This window comes from Camelina sativa, chromosome 5, assembly GCF_030686135.1.
Source record: "Camelina sativa cultivar CO46 ecotype springtype chromosome 5, ASM3068613v1".
Taxonomy (NCBI): domain Eukaryota; kingdom Viridiplantae; phylum Streptophyta; class Magnoliopsida; order Brassicales; family Brassicaceae; genus Camelina; species Camelina sativa.
In genome coordinates this window covers 34,585,631-34,596,502 of record NC_141884.1, presented here as the reverse complement: position 1 = coordinate 34,596,502, position 10,872 = coordinate 34,585,631, and the positions used below count along the sequence as shown (strand labels likewise).

At 42.0% G+C, this 10,872-nt stretch overlaps 1 non-coding gene across 1 annotated transcript; it reads left to right on the top strand.

Moving 5' to 3' along the window:
* The first annotated feature begins 7,812 nt into the window (after window positions 1–7,812).
* LOC147944736 (small nucleolar RNA R71) lies at window positions 7,813–7,919 on the top strand. Its single transcript, XR_015558601.1, has one exon. It is a non-coding gene; the product is annotated as a small nucleolar RNA R71 (small nucleolar RNA).
* Window positions 7,920–10,872: the final 2,953 nt, after the last annotated feature.

Genomic DNA, 10,872 nt, shown 5'->3' with positions numbered 1-10,872 from the left:
TGGACGGCTTGGTTGTACGCGAATTCAATGAGGGGAAAGCACTCGAGCCATGAACCCTTGTTGCTTGCGATCGCCGCCGAAGTAAGGCTCCTATTGACCGGTTCACGACTTCGGTCTGGCCGTCAGTTTGCGGATGAGGAGCGGTGGAATATAGAAGCTTGGTGCCAAGTTTCTTCCATAGTGTTCGCCAGAAGTGACAAAGGAACTTCGGGTCTCGGTCGGAGATGATAGTGTGCGGTAGTTCGTGAAGTCTGATCACTTGACTAAAGAAGAGGTTCACCAGTCGTACAGCGTCATTGCTTTTGTTGCAAGGTATGAAGTGCGCCATCTTTGAAAACCTGCCCACCACAACCATTATTATGTCCTTATGTGGTAAGAGAGGTAGGCCGAGAACGAAGTCCATTGATAAGTCGATCCAAGGCGCTGTTGACACAGGTGGAGGCATGTAGAGGCCGTGAGGATGAGTTGTCGACTTTGAAGCTCGACACACTACGCAGTGTTTCTCGACCATGCTGCGCATCTTCGACCAACAGAAATGCTCTTGAAGCACGGCCAGCGTCTTGGTGATACCAAATTGACGGGACAAGCCTCCACTGTGTGCTTCTCAGACTAACAACTCGCGTATGGATCCGGTAGGGATGCAAAGACGCTGGCCTCGGAACAAGAACCCTTCGTGCAAGTAGAACTCGGTGTAGATGCCTTTGCCGTGATTCTTGAAACAATCACCAAACTCGACATCTTCAGCGTACGCACCCTTAATGCTTTCGAACCCCAACACTCGAGCGTCCATTGTGGTGCTCAAGGCGTGTCTCCGTGACAAGGCGTCGGAGACGACATTCTCTATCCCCTTCTTATATTTGATCACGTACAGGAAAGACTTGATGAACTCGAGCCACTTGGCGTGACGTCTCTTGAGGTTTGTCTGGCCGCGTAAATGCTTCAAAGTTTCGTGATCGGTGTGAATCATGAACTCTCGGGCCAGGAGGTAATGTTGCCAGGTCTCCCTAGCGCGCACCAAGGCGTAGAGCTCCTTGTCGTATGTGGGGTAGTTGAGGGAGGCGCCGCTAAGCTTTTCGATGAAGTAAGCCACCGGTTTGCCTCCTTGAGCGAGAACCACCCCGATGCCTACACCAGACGCATCGCACTTGACCTCGAACGTCTTGTTGAAGTCGGGCAAGGTCAGTAGAGGGGCTTGAGTGAGACGTCTCTTTAGTTCTTTGAACGCTCGCTCTTGCTCCTCTCCCCACTTGAACTCCTGGTTCTTCTTGATTACCGCGGTCAAGGACGCTGTGACCATGCTGAAGTCCTTCACGAACCTCCAATAGAAGCTAGCGACGCCGTGGAACAATCGGATGTGCGAGATGCTTGTAGGCGTGGGCCACTCCTCTATGGCGCGAATCTTCTCTCCATCTACCTTGAGGCCCTGCGAACTTACAACAAAACCTAGACACACTAACTCATCAGCAGCAAAGACGCACTTTTCCAAGTTGGCGTACAATTGCTCTTCGCACTTTTTCGATATGGCCAAGCTAACGACGACGAACATGGTTCGAGTCGTTAGGGTTCTCTCGCTAGAGAAATCCCGGATTGTTCTACTGAAAGGAGTTAGACAAGGTCAAAGAATCTCCCTTTGAGAAATGTTTTTATTTCATTCAAGTCTGAAGGCTACAAATGTTTAAGAGAGGGTTCTACAAATGTTTGAGAAACATGATTTATTGTGTTGTGTGATGGTGGTGAATGAGTGTGTGCAATGGTATGATATGGAATGATGGGTGTTTCAATTCCCCTTATGCAGTTGCAGTATAAGGGGTGTCAATCCAGTCTGAGTGCTTGTGAACAATCAAGATATGCATATGAATCTAAGTTAAGACAAATATGAAAGGATGTTTGTCACTAACAATCCTATGATGATAATGATAAAATGCAGAAAATAAACTACAAGAGCTAAGAACTAGATGCAAGTAGAACAGAATGATTATGAACTAAGAACAGAAACAGAAACTGTAAACACTAGATATGAACTAATGCAAGACAGGTAATGAACTAGATGCTAAGTGAATGCAATGGAAATTAAACAGGAATGAAACAAGACAAACACAGATCATAAACAAGAGTTCTGGGGATGAACTCGAGCAGCACTCGACCGAGTGTAGGTCGAGTGGGTGGTCGAGCTAGACAAATCCGGGAAAACAGAGCAATGCAATAAAAACAGAGTAAAGTTAACACAGATCAAACAGCAGGCAAATAACAAGATTAAGACTTTAAACTCAATAAACAAAGAAGGTTCCTGAGGATGGATTCATGGGATAAACTAACCATTGTGGTAATCTAACTTGATCAACAAATCTCAAGCAATGCTATGAGCTAACCTCTAGACATATTAATCTAAGACAAGTCTCTCCCACTCTCATGGTCAAGAGACAATCAAACCTATGCAATCCTAGACTTGCTCTCACAATGAAAAGAATCTACACAAGCAGGCATTAAGCAATACATCTCAAACCAAACAAGACCTCTAATCTCTTAGCAAGCCTAATGGTAAGCTCTAGATCTAGCCTTATCTATGCTTCTTAAACATTGGTGTGATGCCAAAAAGCTTGAGATCAGATCCTACCCTCTCAGATATAGGATCAGCATTAAGAACATCTAGCCTAGAAGAGATCTACAACAATCAAGCTTGATCAAATCAGATATACCACAAGATCAATCTATCCTAACCCATCCTCAAGATCCTAAGAAGACTACTCACAACAAGACATGATCAAACAAATCATAAACCCAGAAATCATTGAAACTTGCATGATTAGAAAGATAAGATTAAGATCTACAACTTTAAAGAAGAAATCAAACTCAGATTCTCAATACTTAGAAAGTTATTCAACCAACAAGTATGAGGAAATTCTTCTTTTCTAAGTACAAGATCCAAAAAAGAAATAAAAAGCAAAAGGAATAATATTCCTCAAAAGGCAAAAACTAGGTTTAAAATATCTGAAAAGCTGACTAAAAATCTAGATTAAAACTTCGTTCAGGTGGCTGCAGTACAAGTCCTTATATAGTGGGGAAGGTGGAAGCCCTAAAAATGGGAAAAGTCAAAGTGGTCCACGCATCGGTCAACTCGACCAGTGCTCGGTCGAGCTGGGGGTCGAGCTGGCTTCTCTTGTGCAACTCCACACGGTCGAGTCCATCTCCCACTCGGTCGAGTGCTTGGTCGAGCTGGACTCCGGATCCTTTGTTCTTCAGCCTTAACTCCCTTGTTTCCTCCTCATGATTGCTTCACATCTCTTCTCCATTGCTTCCATGCTCCTTAAGCTCCAAAATCACCTGTTTATGCATGAAAAGATGCAAATGCAATGCAACTACACTATAATGCATGATTAGTCCTAAAGCTACACAATAATGGTGAAAATGGATAGAAAAAGATGCAAAAGATGTGAATAAACTAAGGGAAAACATGGTAAAATATATGAACATCAACACCCCCAAACTTAGTCTTTGCTTGCCCTCAAGCAAATAAACAAGACATAAGAAGGTAAGTGAGGTTTAAAAGTGGGATCTCAGCTCCTAAAGCTTGCAAATAGACCATCTAGAATCAATGTCCAAGTTACTAGTACTAGAATGCAAGGTGAAGAGCTATACTTAAAAACTTTAGACAAGCACATCACAACCTTTACTGATTTGAGCCTTAGATATTCACATGCATTCAAATCAACCATTTCCTTTAACATTCATTAATCAAGAACATGAATCAATTCTATGCAATGCTTAAACTCATTTGGCTTGGTAATAAAGGGTTTTGAGACAATGATGGTCTCTTTTCAGAGTGGGGCTTATCAATATCAAGGTTCTCTCATGAAAAATGGATTGAGCTTTAGAAGAATGCTAAAGGTAAGAACACTTAGACACATACAAGAACAAAACCTTGTCTACCCAAAGGCACCCAAAGACTTCATCCTATCAATCTAAACCCAAATGATCCTAGTGCTACCCTTTAACTTCTTCTTTTCTCTTTAACCCTTTTCTCTTTTTGGTTTTCAAGTCTTAGGAGAGGTTTCTTATTTGATCTTTCTAGTGGGATGGGGGATTCTTATTGATTACTATGGTTCTCTTTTCTTCTTACTCTTAAGACAATTAAGCTTTTTGCTAAACTGCTCTTTGCTTTCTTTTCTCTTTCTTTTGACTAGAACCATCTTAGATAACATTTTCTTACTTCCCATCCTTTCACTAGACATTAGCCTTCACTTAAACACATTCCTCTCCTAAAGACTCTACCCTTTTTCTTTCTCTTTTCTTTCTTTCCTTTTTATTACAGCCAAGTCCCAAACCCAACAAGTGAACCACCTAGTCCTATCTAGTTTGAAAAATGCAAACAAGAACTACACAAGGTCTTACTCTTGTCAGTTCAAACCTAACACTTTCTACCAAGCTCAATCCCAAAAAGGCCTCACACACACAAGAATAAACATGGCTTGAAAGAAAGGTTTGGTTAGGGGTAGGGAAACTGATTTAAAAGTGAAATCAGCTACTTGGATCAACAAGAGTGGTAAAAAGGAGAAAGATGATCCAAATATGTATATGGTATCCATGAGTTTAAAGCAATGCATACAATGATAATTAAAAGTCAATATTAAGTTCTTATAAATAGGAAATGGAATCAAATCACAACATGCTTCAATTTAGACCAAATGCAATGCAGGAATTCAAGGCTTGGTTCAGTCTTATGCTTCTAACCACTCAACTAGCATCAAAGTACTAATAACTTGGGCATTGATCCTAGTCTAGTGAATAAAGCAAGCTAACAAGGAAATACTCATCATAGATCCCTAATGCAAATATTATACAATTCTACATGAAACATGCTAAACAAGATCCTAATATGCAATGCAAACTACATGAACACTCTTTTTTTTATGAAGATTTTTTCAAAATTTTTCAAATTTTTATGGTTTTTCTATGCCTTAGATGCTAATGCAAGTGCTAACATGATGATGATAAAAATTTGAAATAAGAACACAAAACACAACATCAAATGCTATCTAGAACCCTCCCCCAAACTTAAATCACACAGTCCCTTGTGTGAAAAAGTTGTGAGAAGATTCAAGATTAAAACACAACACAAAACACACATCAAATGCAATGGTATAAACAATGGTAAGGTGATGATGGTACCTTAGGGATTGTGGAAGAAGTTGTCCACATCCATCTGCATGCTATCATAGGAGTAGTTGGGGTCAGGCTGGTGGCTTGGAGAAGGACTTTGGGGCAGCTCGACTACAGAGATCGACCGGGACTCGGTCGAGTGCATGTCCGAGTGGGGGGGTCGAGCTGGGTTGCGTGTCTCCATATGTTGAGCTTGGTACTGCTGGTACTGCTGGTATAGTGTGGGATCCATAAAGAATTGGGGTGGGAAGGGTGGGTAATGTGGATAACCTGGATAAGCAGCTGGAGGTGGGAAGCCATAAGGTGGTCTGGGAAGGTGCTCGGCCGAGTGCCTCTTGTTTTGTGGTCGAGTGGGCCTGCGAGCCTTCTTCTCCATGTCCACATTTCTCCTTACTCAACTATATTCTTATTAAAAAGCCTGTCCAACAAAAACATAAAACAAAACACATCAAAACTACTAAGAAATTAAACCATATGTACAAGGGATACCTTAGGGACTTCCTCCCTAGTGAGCTTGTTTATAGTCACTAAGCTTGACTTTGGTTTCCATCTTAACTTTGGTTCAAGTACCAAGGAGGTGATGAAATCCTCCCTGGAACCTCTTGGTCACTGTGAAGTTGATCCTTGATCACCTCACCCTTAGCACACAAACCATACTTCTTCTTAAATTTGAGCCTTGGCCTTGTTCTCCTCAAAGACCTCTTATTCAGTTTGACTTGGAGGTCCTCAACCATACTAGTCAGCTCCTGAACTGACCTCTTAAGCTTCTCAACAGAATCCTCTTGAAGTGGGAACTCAGCCTTTGGGGTTGCCTTATCACCTAAACTTCCTTGACCTCCTTTGTCTTTGATAGTGAAGGGCTGGTCATCAATAGTAGGAAGGTTTGTTGGATTGTGGATATTGAACTTCATAACCACATCTTCAGCTATGTTCAAGGTCACAAGACCCTCCTTCACATCAATAACTGCTCCAACAGTAGCTAAGAATGGCCTCCCTAGCAAGATTGGATCCTCAGGCTCCTTGCCCATCTCTATCACCACAAAGTCAGTGTGAATCCTTGCTTTCCCTATCTTGAGTGGGACATTCTCCAACCTCCCAACTACCTCTCTATTCGTCCCATCAGCTAGAAGCACATGGACATTGGTAGATTTGAAATCAGTTCTCCCTAGCTTTTGAGCTATGGAGTATGGCATCACACTTGTTGAAGCTCCCAAATCACAAAGGCACTGATTGTAGTGAAGGTAGCTGATAGTGCAGGGCAGATAAAAAGGTCATGGATCCTTAAGCTTTACTGGAATGATCACTCCTCCAAGGTCCTCAAGATCCTTCTCATCTTGAGCTTCAGCCCTCTTACTAGACATATCAAGCAAAAAAAATTTGTAGAGAGGATATGGCTCATACTGTTCCAAGGCAGGTCATCTCTCCTCTTCTTGGTAAGCTATGATGATCTCTTGAATGGCTGACACTTGTTCCTCCTTCTCAACCAAAGCTTCTTCTTTCAAAACCCTCTCTTCCTCTTGTTGCCTAGCCAACATCTCCTTTTTCTCAATGATTTCCTTCAATTCCCTAATCTTCTGTGCTTTGAAACGCCCAGGAAATGGTAGTGGAGGCTTGTAAGCAGGAGGAATGTACTTAGCAGGCTTGACAGCTTCGGAGTCTTCAGCTCGGTCGACCACTCGAGCATGCACTCGATCGAGTGTGTGGTCGAGCTGCTGGTCGAGTTCTCCTGCGAGCTCCTGTTGCTTTGCACAGATGTCACTTGGGGCTTCAGTAACTGATGAATTCCCCCAAACTTGGACTTCACTGTCCTCAGTGACTTCTTCCTCTTGAAGTAGGATGGCTTTGGCTGTGAACTCCCTTGGATTTTGAACAACTTTTCCAGGGAGTTGGTTGGGTTTTGGAGCTGAAGTAGATGCTATGTTACTCTCCATGTACTTCACTCTAGAGTTAAGTCCTTCAAACTTCATGTTCAGGTCATTATACTGGGATGTAAGCCTTTGGTTTAGCTCAGCAAACTGCTTGGCTTCCTCAATCTTCCCTTGTGTTTGACCAATCAACAGCTGCTGTATCATAGCTCTAAGGTCTTGTTCTTGGCCTTGGTTAGTCTGAAACCCTGGTGGGGGACACAACTGGGGCTGGAACACCTGCTGCTGTTGTTTGGGGATATAGTTTTGGAACCCTTGAGGCTGTTGAGGCTGTTGAGGAGGGTAAACTTGATCTTGTGGATTAGCCACATTGGTGCTCCTATAAGATAGGTTGTTGTTCTTGAAACCACCTTGATTGTAGCCCTTGAATCCACCTTGGTTTTGCATATAGCAAAGCTCAGCAAACTCATTCTCCCCCTCTTGAACTGGAGCTTCTTCTTCACCAATGAAGTGAATAGATTTGGACTGGCTAAGGAGTATCTTGTCAAGTTTCTCATTGACCATCTTCAGATCCTTCTTGTACTTGTCCTCTTGATCAGTTGAGGAACTCCTTATGGTCCTATCATAATCTTCATTATAATTGCCATCTGACTGAGCAAGATTCTCTACTAACTCCCAGCCTTCATCCACATGCTTGTTGAGGAAGTTTCCATTGGAGGCTGTGTCAAGAAGCATTCTGAACTTGGGAAGCACTCCTCTATACAATGTGCTCAACAATGACTCCATACTGAAACCATGATGAGGGCATTGAGTCTGGTAGCCCTTGAATCTTTCCCAAGCTTCACAAAAGCTCTCATTGTTCCTTTGAGCAAATCCAGAGATCTCATTCCTCAGCCTTGCTGTCCTAGCATTGGAGAAGAATTTTGCCAAGAAAGCCTTCTTACATTGGTCCCAAGTAGTGATAGCACCAGTGGGCAGAGTCTTCTCCCATAAATGAGCCTTGTCCCCAAGAGAGAAAGGGAACAACCTCAGCTTGAAACCATCTTCACTTACTCCATTGATCTTGGTAAGACCACAAATTCTGTCAAACTCATCAAGATGATCAAGTGGATCCTCCATAGGCAATCCATGAAACTTATTGGCCTGAATCATTGAAATCAATCCACTCTTGATCTCAAAGTTGTTATTTGCAACTGTTGGTGGTACAATGCCAGCTCTTTGGTTGTGTGTGTTGGGTGCATCTCCAGCACCAATATGTCTTGGTCTCTGAACCTGATCTTGCTGATCCATAGCTACTGGAACCTCTTGTTGTTGCTGAACAACTCTCTTCTTCTTGGATCCCAAACCCTTGTTCAACTTGTTGATGCTGTCACTATGCCTTAGAAGATTGTCCTTTCCTTTGGACCTTGTGTGCATCAACGAACGCAAACGATTTTTCCCGAGCAAGCGACTGAGCACAGGCTCAAGTAGGAAGGTAGGGCAACTGGAAAAAGAGGCTTACAGAGATCCGGGGTCTGGCTCGATCAAGTGCTCGAGCACTACCCGGTCGAGTGGTGGTCGAGTGACTGGTCGAGTGGTACCTGAAACGGAACTTCAACCCCAAACACAAGATTCAAGTGCAGAAACTTCACAAATGTATACAAGGACTTAATCTTAGACTAATATGGATCCTAAATGTCACAAAAACTAACTCAAACAGGCAACGGCGCCAAATTGAAACATGATTTATTGTGTTGTGTGATGGTGGTGAATGAGTGTGTGCAATGGTATGATATGGAATGATGGGTGTTTCAATTCCCCTTATGCAGTTGCAGTATAAGGGGTGTCAATCCAGTCTGAGTGCTTGTGAACAATCAAGATATGCATATGAATCTAAGTTAAGACAAATATGAAAGGATGTTTGTCACTAACAATCCTATGATGATAATGATAAAATGCAGAAAATAAACTACAAGAGCTAAGAACTAGATGCAAGTAGAACAGAATGATTATGAACTAAGAACAGAAACAGAAACTGTAAACACTAGATATGAACTAATGCAAGACAGGTAATGAACTAGATGCTAAGTGAATGCAATGGAAATTAAACAGGAATGAAACAAGACAAACACAGATCATAAACAAGAGTTCTGGGGATGAACTCGAGCAGCACTCGACCGAGTGTAGGTCGAGTGGGTGGTCGAGCTAGACAAATCCGGGAAAACAGAGCAATGCAATAAAAACAGAGTAAAGTTAACACAGATCAAACAGCAGGCAAATAACAAGATTAAGACTTTAAACTCAATAAACAAAGAAGGTTCCTGAGGATGGATTCATGGGATAAACTAACCATTGTGGTAATCTAACTTGATCAACAAATCTCAAGCAATGCTATGAGCTAACCTCTAGACATATTAATCTAAGACAAGTCTCTCCCACTCTCATGGTCAAGAGACAATCAAACCTATGCAATCCTAGACTTGCTCTCACAATGAAAAGAATCTACACAAGCAGGCATTAAGCAATACATCTCAAACCAAACAAGACCTCTAATCTCTTAGCAAGCCTAATGGTAAGCTCTAGATCTAGCCTTATCTATGCTTCTTAAACATTGGTGTGATGCTAAAAAGCTTGAGATCAGATCCTACCCTCTCAGATATAGGATCAGCATTAAGAACATCTAGCCTAGAAGAGATCTACAACAATCAAGCTTGATCAAATCAGATATACCACAAGATCAATCTATCCTAACCCATCCTCAAGATCCTAAGAAGACTACTCACAACAAGACATGATCAAACAAATCATAAACCCAGAAATCATTGAAACTTGCATGATTAGAAAGATAAGATTAAGATCTACAACTTTAAAGAAGAAATCAAACTCAGATTCTCAATACTTAGAAAGTTATTCAACCAACAAGTATGAGGAAATTCTTCTTTTCTAAGTACAAGATCCAAAAAAGAAATAAAAAGCAAAAGGAATAATATTCCTCAAAAGGCAAAAACTAGGTTTAAAATATCTGAAAAGCTGACTAAAAATCTAGATTAAAACTTCGTTCAGGTGGCTGCAGTACAAGTCCTTATATAGTGGGGAAGGTGGAAGCCCTAAAAATGGGAAAAGTCAAAGTGGTCCACGCATCGGTCAACTCGACCAGTGCTCGGTCGAGCTGGGGGTCGAGCTGGCTTCTCTTGTGCAACTCCACACGGTCGAGTCCATCTCCCACTCGGTCGAGTGCTTGGTCGAGCTGGACTCCGGATCCTTTGTTCTTCAGCCTTAACTCCCTTGTTTCCTCCTCATGATTGCTTCACATCTCTTCTCCATTGCTTCCATGCTCCTTAAGCTCCAAAATCACCTGTTTATGCATGAAAAGATGCAAATGCAATGCAACTACACTATAATGCATGATTAGTCCTAAAGCTACACAATAATGGTGAAAATGGATAGAAAAAGATGCAAAAGATGTGAATAAACTAAGGGAAAACATGGTAAAATATATGAACATCAGTTTAGAAAATGCTTAAGGACACGTGGACTCGCAATGGTCCACACACTTGTCCTTTGACGTGTTCTCTTTGAAATAGACCATGTCGCTCTCTTTGAAAATCAAACTTAACCACAAACAGTCTCAACGTTCAAAAGAAAATTCTATAGTTCAAATTAAAACGCACATCATAAGTAAAAATAGAAAATCGTCTTTGGCCTTGGCACGGGAAACGACTTGGCTTTGGACGTTGTGCATTGAAGCTCCTCGCCTCGTTAAAACCTCCTCCGGTAAACCACTTGGGAAAAACCCGGAGTGAGGAAAAAGAGTATGATTCCTCACTTACAATGACTTGGTTGCCTTCACCCTTGGGTAAGAGTGAAGGCC